The sequence below is a fragment of the Pan troglodytes genome, chromosome 6, assembly GCF_028858775.2.
Source record: "Pan troglodytes isolate AG18354 chromosome 6, NHGRI_mPanTro3-v2.0_pri, whole genome shotgun sequence".
In the NCBI taxonomy this organism is placed as follows: domain Eukaryota; kingdom Metazoa; phylum Chordata; class Mammalia; order Primates; family Hominidae; genus Pan; species Pan troglodytes.
The window spans coordinates 152229426-152238655 of NC_072404.2; the positions used below are offsets into that span (position 1 = coordinate 152229426).

At 45.1% G+C, this 9230-nt stretch overlaps 1 protein-coding gene across 6 annotated transcripts in view; it reads left to right on the forward strand.

Annotated features, from left to right (window-relative positions):
* The first annotated feature begins 246 nt into the window (after positions 1 to 246).
* Positions 247 to 9230, forward strand: part of CHRM2 (cholinergic receptor muscarinic 2) — a 154360-nt gene continuing 145376 nt past the window's right edge. For 2 of the 6 annotated variants that reach the window (XM_001147469.7, XM_001147308.5), the window contains exons 1-2: positions 846 to 951; positions 1039 to 1196. The gene's annotated coding sequence lies outside the window, so the exon portion shown is untranslated. Of the gene's footprint in view, positions 771 to 845; positions 952 to 1038; positions 1197 to 2106; positions 9226 to 9230 lie in introns of those variants that run through there. The other 4 variants (XR_008536274.2, XR_008536273.2, XM_001147545.7 and 1 more) reach the window with 4 other exon arrangements.

The following is a 9230-nucleotide window of genomic DNA, read 5'->3' on the forward strand; positions in this document are numbered from 1 at the left end:
ATTTGTCAAAGCTCCAAAGAAATAAACAATCTGTGAATAGTTCAGCACAATTATATATTTACAAAGCATAGTGGATTTAGTCTAACATTTTCCCACCTGGAAAAACTGGGCTTAAGTATCTCCGACAAACAAAAAGCAATACTGCGTTCTTCCCAGTATGCCATGTCACCTTTGTAGCACTCACACACTTGCAGGGAAGGGACTCGGGGTTGGGGGTGGTTCTGATGTAGAAATTGCAGATGGAGAGCTGGGCTCTGGGGATGGAAATGGAGAGGAGCGAAAAAGAGCCTGGAGAAAAGGCTGTCATATTTGCTCAGAAGAACCGCCAAATCAGAGAGCACAGAAGATTTCATTGGAGGAGCGCCTTCAACAGCAACTAATCCTGTCATACTGAAAGAAAATTGTAAATGTTCTCTCCAGAAATTGTCCGCCCATTGCAGCTAATCGAACACACACGCACGAATACAGACACGCTCTCCTGCTGTACTAAAGGCGCCCGGGCGCAAAGACCTAGGGAGCGCGCGCGGGCACACACACACACACACACACACAGACACACACACACTCACACACTCCAGGCTGCGGGTTGGCCAGAGCCTGGAAATCGCAGATTTCACCAGGAAATCGCCGAGGTACCCGAATAGGTGTTGCCTCCCAAAACTAATTCCTACTTCCCCAAGCACTTTGGTGAAGAAATGAATCCAGCCCAGCTCGCCGAGGCATCCAGGTCTCCATTCTATTTTGGTCTCCAGGCTCTTCGTGAAAGCCAGGTTTGAAAGTCTTGTTTGCTTCTCCTTTAGTGGTTTGGCGTGGAGGGCGGGGGCAGCGTCAATTTAACTCCAGTCTAAACCACGAACAGGTCACAGACTAGCCAAGTGGCTGAGACGAGTGTGGGGTGCGTGACTCTGCCTGCGCGCGCGCCAGCCCCGCAGCTCTCGCCAGAGCCTTGGGGTCGGTTCTCTCCCGCCTCTCCCGCCTCTCCCGCCCCACCCCTACAGTGTCTCGGCATCAACTAATCTTTTCCTTTTCTTTTGCAAGATCAAGGGAGAAAGAGAACCGGCAGCTGGCCTCGGACTCTAAGCGGTGCGCAGCTCCAGCCCGAGCGGATCGGCCCTGAACCCACAAAGGACTCCTCGCTCCTTCAAGCCTCCACCACCTCGCAGCCGGGGAGGCAACTGGAGCGAAACCAGCGACAGGTAAGGGCTCCGCGCTGTGCAGCTCTCCGCTTACCCACTCCAAGGGCCCTGGCACCAGGGGGTCTCTCCCTTCATATCTCCCCAAACCGGAGGCTCAGGGGTCGGGGCTTGGGGGAATTGGAGGGAGGTCCTCCCCACGTGCAGATTCTCAAACGGAAACTTTGGATCCTGGGGCTTGGAGGGTTGCGAGCAGTGATGGCGGGTCTGAAAGGAAGGGGCAAACGAGGCACAGCGCGAGGCGAGGTACCCCTACGATTCCGACGGTCACTGAGTCCAGCCGAATGTGGCGAAAGCAGCCTGGGAGCTGCGCTGTCCCGGCGTCGCTCCCTATTCCAGCCCCCCATTCCCTCTACTGTTGCTGACCCCCCTCCCGCCACCCACTCCAGATGCAGCCATGGACAAGACAAGGAGAGCTTCGTCCCTCCCGCCCCTCAGGTTCCTTCCTGCTGGGGTCTGACCGCGTCTTCTGTGCGTGTGGGATGGAGGCCCGGCTCGCCCGGGCTCCGAGCTGTCCCCCGGCTCCGCTTTCGGAGCAGCCCTTGGGCGCTGGAGAGGTTTCCCATTGTGGTCTCCAGGTCATGGCCAAGGAGGAGAAGCAATTAGAATGGGGGAAAGGGTCCCAAGACAAAGGAGAGGGAAGCATTCTGCAATCCCATCCTATTTGAGCCCCGCGCAGGAGCTGGACTGTCCGCCGTGGCTGGGGGACAAGGTCTCAGCCCGAAGCTCATGAGGTACCAGACAGTGCCTGGGCTTCGCCACCTAACTCACAATGGGTCCTGAACCGCCCCGGCAGTCCCCGGGGTCGTAGACTGGGGACCGCTGCACCCCTCCCCGCCCGCAATGTCCCTTGGAGTCCGCACCTGAGGTCCCAGGCAATCGCCGCTAACTTGTAGCTCTCGGACCCGGACAGGTGCGGTCCATGCCTGGTGCCGGTAGACGCGCAGAAATTCCACCTGTGCGCGCTGCCCGGCGCCCCTGGGGCCCCTCGCGGGGTAAGCAGAGACTCGTCTGGGAGAGGTGAAAATTCCCCAGAATTATTGACACACACGGCGGCACACCCTTTGCCTCCGTCCGCCTCCAGCATCCGCATCCCTTTCTCTATCTTCCTGCCCATTGCCGTCCTCGAGGCTGCCCTGAGACACAGAATTGTCCCAGGCTGAGTCCACCGACCCGCCAGTCCCTGGCGATGATGCCAAGGCTCTTGCATGTACGGAAATACCAGCAGGGAGGTTCGCCAGGGGCAGAGAGGCTGGAGGAGAACAGAGAATTGGAGGTAAACGCGTAAAGCCAGCAGAACTGTCGGTGGACATTTCACCCAGGCCGCCCTCCCGCGTCTTTAAGTCAGTTCACCGCCACAGCACGTCTGTGACTGCGGCCACCCAGGGCTCCAAGTCTGCCAGCCCAGGCGCCGCGAGCCAAGAAGAGCGCGGCGCCTCCCACTCCTCAAGCTCCGGAATCCCCCACATCGACTTTCTATTTCCCTGTCTTCTTTTCTTTTTTGTTTGTTTTGCTTTTCCTGCTCTTTTCTTAGCGCTGGGTGGCAGTGGGTATGTGGCAGCCGTGTGATTTGCCCATCCCCTAGTACACGCAGCCAGCGACACAAGCACACAGCGACCAGTCCCCACGCTGTGCCACACACCCTCCAGCGGTCCGGCGCGCAGCCCCTGCTCCACAGCCCGGGACGCCTGCAGCCACCGCCAGGGTCATGGCCATGGCCCACGCAGGGCTCTGCGGGTGGAGAGGGGAAGTCAGCCTAGACTCCAGAGAGAAACCCTGGGGCAACCCGAAAGGCCTGAGGAAAACTGGAATTGGGGTTAGGCATGAGGGGAGGGAGGCTCTGGGGAAAACGGGCCGGGCTGTGCGGAGCCCTGAGGGCTCCTGCGGCTGCAGCGCTGCAGGCCGCCCGCGTCTCGCCCCGCCCCGCCGCTGGGCGTCCCCGCCAGGAGCCCACCCGCGGGCGGCAGCTTTTCTCCATGCTGCCCAGGGAAGTTCGATGCCTGGTGCTGGGATGCGCCAGCGCTTCTGTTCGCTTCTGGCAATCCTGGCGTCTCCCAATGAGAGGGCTCTCAAAATGAAGCTTTTAATAAACTCCAGAGTAAGGAACTCGGGATTGTGCGGCAAAGGCCGCGCATTGCACTTTGTGAGCAATCGGTAAATATGCGCAACCATATGATAGGAAATATATGCATTTTCACTGATAAGACAAAAAGAGATGATGGTATTTTTAAACAGAAGCCACAAACAGGCATACCTGTGCCATTGTTGGGGAGCTAATAATAAAGGCACTGATGATCACAGAAGTAAGAACAATTGACTTGGCCAAGAGACAATTTTAAGCTGGGAACTGTATTCGGCTGCAGTTCAGAAAGTGGACTTTTGAGACTTGTCAAACGAATGGAAGAATTTTGTGCCAACAATGTCCCAGCTTTGCAGGCTTGGCAGCTGAGGACTCAGAAGTAATAAATTAATGCCAGGTGAATTATTCTTGTTACTACTATTATCAATAATGTGTTCCAGTTGCAGCAATACAATGGATAAGCAACTTCCTATTGACTCTATTTGCTTTCCTGGGCTAGACAATAATGCCAATTAAAACTTAAAAAATTTAACCTGACCCTAAAAAGAGGTGAGAACTCCAGCCAAATCTGTTTACCATTTTAAAATAAAGCTCTGTGAATGAGGTGGGGTAGGAATGGGGGAAAGTTTTGGGACTCCAAATTCCCAGGGCTAGACTGTCTGAAAGATGCTTCATTTTCCTATAAAATGAAGAGGAATGTTTGTTTGTAGAAGGGTGCTTGAGGGTGCCTGGAGGCGAATTGGAGTGAGCAAATATGTGGATTTGAATACTGTCATAGTTTCAGTAAAAGGGAACCCAAAGAGCATGTTTTCAGCTCTCAACTAACTTCAGAGTCAGATGTGGAAAGAACTAGCAGGTGAAATACTGGTAAAAGTCCTTTTGGAGTGAGTTCCCATGGTCCTTCAATTTTGGGAGGCTGAGACTGTTGTCTTCATGTTAAAAAAACAAACCAAAAAAAAACACATATTGCTCTAAATTTGACCCTATCCCCTTCATTGCCCAGAAAGTCCAGATAGTCAAGCATCCAGATGTGTCTTTACTGGACAATTTTCCAATTCCAATTCCAGAGCAGCCATTCCCCAGGGCCAATAGGAATGGGTGGTTTCAGAGGTCCAAAGAAAACAGTCCCAGACTGCTGGCAGGTAGGGAAGGCACAAAAAGCATGAATGACACTGTCTTCAATGGAAGTTAGGCTGGCTAATTAGGAGTCCTATGTCTCTCTGACCCACAACAATAAGTAAAGTTAAAACAAGTACAAAAGAGGGAGAAGAGAAGAAATTAGAACAAAAGGGAAATGAAGACGGAATGGGAGAGAGAAAAATGAGGACAAGAATCTGTAGGTATATCAATAATCGTGCTGGATTCAACCTCCATCACTGATGTCAGCCTTTGTTTAGAATATGCATGTGAGCGAACCCTTTCTATTATCTTCACAAGACTACCCAGACACCATTCTCAATCCTGTCTTAAACTTTTCCCACTTTACTCAATAGGACAGAGACTGACAGAAACATTTTGCCACACAGTTCTCTTGAAGAATTGGTTTTCTTTATTTAAACTTATATTTGACTTGCTTGAGATTTTATGACATGGACTCTCCGTGGCATAGTTCCCAATAGACTCCTATGTATCGAAAGCCACCAATGTCCACCTTGTGACTACTAACAACTGGCTTTTGCTTCCTGTACCCACTCTGTCCACCTTTGGTTCATTGGGCAGGCATCAGGACTTCTCTCATTTAAGATAAATGGCATAAGTATACTGATTGCATATCCCACAGCTCACCTGGCCTATGTGGTGGAGGTGGTATGTGGGGAAAGAGATGCAAGTCACCTTTCCTTAGGCAGGTATTTTTGCTGAGTGTATTCTAAGTCCTTGGCATTATTCTAAGCATCTTCCCATATGATATTTTCTGTTTTGTCAGTTGCTTTAGCCTCACTGCTTAAAATACAGCCAGGCATACCTAAGAAACATATTAAATCTCTTTTGAATGAGTTAATACAGCAATCAATTTTCTCATTTTATCTTTGCAACAATCCTATGTAGTAGATGTTATTTTCTACAGGAAGAAATCAGCATTCAGAGGGGTCTGGTAATGACCCGAGATCATACAGCTAGTAAGTTGCAGCCCCTGGATTCAAACACAAGCTTGTTGGACTCCACTGTCTTAATTCTTATAGTGTGTCAATCGGTTCACTATAAATAGTTGTGGCACTTGTTTTCCCTGTGTTTGGGGAAAACAAAACCATGGCATTCAGAAGTTCAATGATGTTCTCCCCATCTGTTAATACAACTTTGCATGTTTTTGTTAGATCCTCCAAACCTTAAGCAAAGAAGATGCAGTGCTGAGTAGGTTCTTAGTTGGCACGTGCTTGTCTTGTTTAGTCAGTGATTGCCTCTGGCAGAGGTAAACAAGGGCAGCAAAATTTTGGCAGATGCCATTTTCACCTCTCAGCAATACTAAGACATTATTAAACAGAAGTTATTTTGTCTGATGCATAGTAATAAAAGATAATTTTGATATAATTCAGCTGAGTTCATGATAGGAAGCAGATCAAGAGACTTTTTCAAGGTGACACAGCTAACCAAGAACTGCATAAGAACACACACATCCCAATCCCAGTCTAGTTGTCTCTCCATTTTTTCATGCTAAATGAGTTCTCTTTTTCTATAAGATTGTTGGCACTTAAGATTCTGAATTTCAATGGCCCCATTTACTTTTAATTAGTATTTATTATCCACATGTGCTTTGAAAAGTATAATGTTACTTTGTAAACTGCTATTAGCAAAGAATGAGGTAGGTTCCAGTTGGTTTGCCTCTTTCCACTCTTTATATATCTTTGTCTTACTTTATTTATTTCTCTTTTTTTTTCTTCACATGTTCTAGCTCCTTCTTTTATACTATGACCTAAATATACAATCATCTTAACTGGTGCTGTTACCATGGTAATGTTTCATGGTAGATAAGGGTACACATTAAAAACTCAGTTTTCTCATTTTCTTTCATTAGTAATGGAATTCCTTCTGTCTCTCTTTTTTTCTCTGTCTTCCCCCATGCCCCCTCCCTCTCTCTCTGCCCCCCCTCTCTCCCCTCTTCCCTCCCAAATCCAAGCTTTCACTGAATGATGCCCTCTGGTGTTCAATAACTGGAAGCACATTGGATTGGATAGGACAAGGACATCCATTTTAAAGCTTAGGGAGAATTTCAATTTCAAACAAAAATTCAACTGGACCTAAGCAAGAAGGACTTTGAATTAATATGTTTTTAAGCAAAGAGATTAGTAGAATACATTTGTTGTCTGGGCATGTCAAATGTTGTTTACTATGTATACAGTTATGGCAAAGGGGTGGGAAGGATATTTATACCCTTACAGGTTTAACATTGTTATGAAAATGTTCTTATGGAAGAAAAAGAGATGCCACCGAGATATCCCTGGGAGGATAGTCTGATAGAATATTCTGCACATTTAAGTCTTTAAGACTTCTAAATGGAAGTCTTCTATCTTTAGAATGGAAACATTTTTCTCGCTGAATATATATATATATGTAAAAAATGCATGTGTGTGTATGTGTGTATATATATACACATATATACATATATACACATATATACATATATACACACATATATACATATATATACACACACATACACACACATGAATTTTATATATATATATATCCAGCAAGAAAAAAATATATATACATATATACATATACATACACACATACACACACGCGTGAGAAAGAAAGAGTGGAGATATTTGTTAGGTGAGAAACGTAGACGTTTTACTCTTACTTACATGATTGTGTGAATAATAATATCAAGCTGCACATTTTTATTAATCCCTAAATACATGGCAAACTAGAAGTCAGGTTGATATGCTATAAACATATCTTCTTTCTTTCTCATTCCAAATTCCACTGCTGCCCTCTGATCAGACCCCAGGTTAAATCTGTTCCCTCAGAGGCTTCCCTGGAATCCATCCCCCTCTTTCCATCCAGGCATCTTTTCAGACCTTTCGCATCTCTCACATGAACTATCACCAGAGCCATATGCTTCTAACCGGTCTCCCACTCTCCAGTCTTTCTCTAGTACAAGCTACTCCTCACATTGCCAGAGTGACCTTTCTAAAATGCAAATCTGAACATGTCGTTCTCCTGTTTAAAATTCTTCAGTGTTTCTCAACAGTCTAGGATAAACCCTGAGATCAAACCCATGTGAGAGCTTCCATAGCTCATAGAGCTGTTTTGCCAGCCATCTTTCTCACAGGCATTTCTTCATCCTCCAACTGCACAAGGAAAGAATCCATGCACATAGCTTAGTGTAATGACTGGTACAGTGTACATGCTAAATAAATACTAGCCAATATATTTATTTCCCCTTTATTCTCCTCCTCCTCTTACTCCTCTTCGTGGAATTTATTATTATTATAATACTAACAGGCAATGATAAGCTTCACACTTATACTCTAGCCATTCCTCAAACTAATAATAATACTCATGAAAAGGTATGATATGATATGATGAAGTTAATGAATATTTGGCATCCTCTATCTCATTTAATCCCTCACAGCCATGTGCACCACCTGGTGCCCACTAGGTGCTCAGTATATTCCTGTTATTTTTATATACCTAATCAATATAATAATAATGACATTTTTAGCCCTTATTATTCATAGCAACATGTTTTGGAAGGTGAAGCCATGGGTGTTTTTATTTTAAAAAACAAATTATTTACAAAGGAGTTAACTTATAAAAATGCTAGGCAACTTGGATGGTTTTATCTGGTGCTGGTAGTAGAGTAACAGCTAGAAATTGTTAGGGATACAGATGAGGTGAGAATAGAGGCCATATTTTATAAATGATGGCAATATACACTTACATTTGTATTTCTGTCTTCTCTTTAAAATGAAACCAAAAGCCCTGATGTTTCCAAATAACACAATTAAGTGGAATTTTTAAAATCACTTTCTATTTTCAAAATAATTTTACTATTATTTTATTGCATAGTGTGCAACCGCATAGATACCCACAGTACCCCTCCATTTTATTGTATCAAAGAAACTGTAGGCAACTTCATAGGCTGAGGGCTAGTTTAAGTTCAAATTTCCAGCACATGGACAATGAGTAACAGCAACAATAAAACTGAGGATCTACATTTTTGAGATTAGTGCAAAATACATAACAAAAACTGTGGTAGCAAGGCAGTCTTTTGAAGCTATCTGTATTTATTGGGCTCAGAAAAGCAGGACCTCTCTTTTCTGAGACTGAGAATCCTAAATATCCTTGAATATTGACCTCTTGGCAGAACTGGGCCCACTTTTTCAAAAGTCAATATTCATAGTCACCAGGTATAGTGCTTTAAATGATAAGATTCTGAATTATTTAAATAACTACTATCTTCTAAGAAGTCATTTAAAAGAGATTACTTCACAGGTTGAGTATCTGAGACACTTTATTCCTCTTGTAAAGATATTGAGTCAGGCTGGGAATTAGGGACAGGAATCTAGATTTTTAACAAGCCCCTTCCATAATACTGAGGTGGGAAATCACAGGACTACATTTTAAATAACAGATTGATGAACTGGAACATAAAAGGCATCAAGGAGGAAAGAAGATAGGATGTATTGCTGCCAATAGTACCATATGTATTTTCCATTAGGGCCCGGACAGAGAGCTTTGTTGTAGCCGGAGACTTTTTGATTTGTTAGGCAAATTCTAGGGTGAACAATGAATAACAGTTCAGGAAGACAGCTATAGATTAAGAAGCACATCTTTCAATGTAGAGGAAACCTAGATACCTGTGTGTTTAGATGGGACACAGTCCCATTTGCATACAATATGTCCTTGGAGTTAAATCAGTCTCGGCTACTTAAGAAATAAGTACTTGATTTCTTTTCTATTTCTTATTTTTTTCCTTCTTAAATTCCTTTCATTCGTTTAATGTCTTCACA